At 36.3% G+C, this 2,659-nt stretch overlaps 1 long non-coding RNA gene across 1 annotated transcript in view; it reads right to left on the reverse strand.

Moving 5' to 3' along the window:
- Window positions 1-798, reverse strand: part of LOC137995865 (uncharacterized) — a 2,553-nt gene extending 1,755 nt beyond the window's left edge. Inside the window, exon 1 of the long non-coding RNA XR_011122290.1 lies at window positions 565-798. This is a non-coding gene — a long non-coding RNA (uncharacterized lncRNA). The remainder of the gene's footprint in view (window positions 1-564) is intronic.
- Window positions 799-2,659: the final 1,861 nt, after the last annotated feature.

The following is a 2,659-nucleotide window of genomic DNA, read 5'->3' on the forward strand; positions in this document are numbered from 1 at the left end:
TCAAAATCCTTAATTGATATCTCCCTTTATCTTTTGTTGTTTCTAATACACCTTACAGTGACATTCCGTCAGTTGTGACCAACATTTGTTATTCCGTCAGTCGGAATAATTTTGATCCGCAATACTGAATTTTTCTTTGGCTTACAACCGGAGGGTGTACTTAATAATTTAGAGACAAATCATTGCTTTAAGAAAACGTAAGGCCCAGTTGATTAAGGACTTAACTATTATAAATGTACGGGATAAATGGGGTGTCGAAAGAAGCATTTTCATTTAACAAAAGAAAAACAAGAGGCTTATTTCATTGCAACATACCTGAAGACAATACATCTTTCGTTTTCAGGGCGAAGCCCATTTGTAGCTATTTTCGCAGTTTATCTTTTCCAGATTAAAGCGAACATTGTACGCCAGTTTCTTGGTTTTTGGGGGGGAGGGGGAGGGTAGGTATAGTATTATAAGATGTCCGGACGATCGTCGAGTTAGGGTTTAGAAACACTAATTTTTGAGAAGGTAGTTTTAACATTCTTTAGCATGATGCTCGACTTAAGGAAGAACTTCTCTAACCTTGCGTTTTCCGCATGACATGTAAATACACCTCCATTTGCTGCTTTGGCCACCAGTGAAGTTGATCAGAAGCGATAGACAGAGTATCATAGTCACGAATATGAGGGACATTTTTGCAGCCATGGTTTATTTCCCTGGTGTTTCGAGATATCCCAACGTCGATACATAGTCAGTTGGCCTGCACGATTTTATAGAGGTGGAAGTAATATCATTACGAAGGCGGACAGATGTCTTCAGTTTTAATTGTCAACGCCAACTTGGCGCGTGGTATTGATATGTAAGGGGAATTATCTCAGACTCGAGTTAACTCGATTAACGTTTTCAACATTATTTCCCATTAGTATTAGCACAAGACTTCGTGTGGTTTTAAAACCCTCGGCGACATTTTAAAATGAGGTTTTTTTTGGCATACCAGAAAAGACAGGAGCCCTGAAAAAGACCATTTTTGTGGTAGTAAATACTGTTTTGGACCATTTTTTTGTCATTGTTATTCATTTTGTGTAAAAAAAATCCCTCTTCATGTAGTTTTTCAGCCAAAATCTACATACTTGCTCCATTTCCTACTAATGCCAATGTTTTAACTTTTTTACCACCTTTTCTTGTTCTGTGAGCAATTTGATGGGAAGAATTAAATAAAAAAGGGTTCTGTTGCCATCAGCACAAAAAATATGGTACACATTGCGTATTATCGCCAATGTTGTCCAAATAGAAATGACATGAGTACCCTTTGAGGTAAGAAATATAATTTTTCACGGTCTGAGAAACATGGAAGGCAAAATTAAAAATTACTCAAGATTTCTCAGTTCTTCTAGCTAGTCTATGAATAACAATAGTGGAAATTTCCTGTCCATAGTCCTTCGACCTCATCTGAAAAAAAAAAAAGGCATGGAATTTCCATGTTCCAAGTTCGAGCTCAGCTGAAAGAACATGGAAATTTCCATGTTCCTTCGAACTTAACTGTAAGAAAGGACATGGAAATTTTCATGTTCCTTCGACCTCAGCTGAAAGAACTACTACTACTACTACTACAGACGAGGGTATTAGCTGAATGAAAGAACATGGAAACTTTCATGTTCTTTGATCTCAGCTCCGGATGGATCTGAATTCGATGTTCTTTGAGTTCAAGGATATGGAAATTTCCAAAAGGTCTGGATAGTAGCAGACATGTCGATATTTTGAGAAACAACACAACACTTTTTAAATTTAAAAACATGTTTGGACAGAAACTTCTGTCATCTTCAGTTTTAAATTACATTACAAAGTACAGAGTTGAATACATAGTTTGAACGAAAATGCTAATTACTATAAGAACAAAAGGAAACTTGACAATGTAAAATATTACAAAGAAAGTTTTAAATGTAAGGCAACATGTTCAGTGTGAAGGATCCTGTCCCTCTTGGGCTCTGTGCGGGTGTGGTATACAAGTTTTTGTGTGCGGGCTGTAGTGCTTGCTATGTCAGCGAAACTACCCGACATTTTTCCACGCGCGTACGTGAGCACATTTTCAGTGATATAATCTCGCACATTTTTAAACATTTACAAAATTCTGGGCATTGCCGCACTTTGTGCTCTAATGACTAATACCCCTATATAAGGTATATAGGTATGTGCCGCTCCAAAGGGTATGGTTTTTGAGCCGTTTTGGTCTGAAAACGGGTATAGATTTTGACAATTATGGTCTGAAATCGGGTCGGGTTTTTGGGGCCGGGAACATTTACGAAAGCTTACAAACATATTTTTCTTCTCAGTACGTAACTGGAACGACTAACTGAACTGAACTTCAAATGATTTTTTTTTTCATTTAAATTGATACAAAAGAGATAGATTTATGTTCAATGTTAATAGGTTTTATAATGTATAATAACGAGTCAAGGTATTTTCATTCCTTTCGAGTTCGTTTTTTTTATATTATTGTTCTGTTCTGTTATTCTGTTCCCGTTAGATCGATTAGTATATCTGCAAACTGTTTTCATGACGGCACAATTTAAAGCGTGAATTATTCTAGAATTTTGTGCCTGATGCAATTCTCAGTGTTTTATACTTCCTAACAAAAAATATTATGCTTTAACGTAATATACTTTGTTGTGATTTCACT

Source organism: Montipora foliosa, chromosome 3 (assembly GCF_036669935.1).
Source record: "Montipora foliosa isolate CH-2021 chromosome 3, ASM3666993v2, whole genome shotgun sequence".
Lineage (NCBI taxonomy): Eukaryota > Metazoa > Cnidaria > Anthozoa > Scleractinia > Acroporidae > Montipora > Montipora foliosa.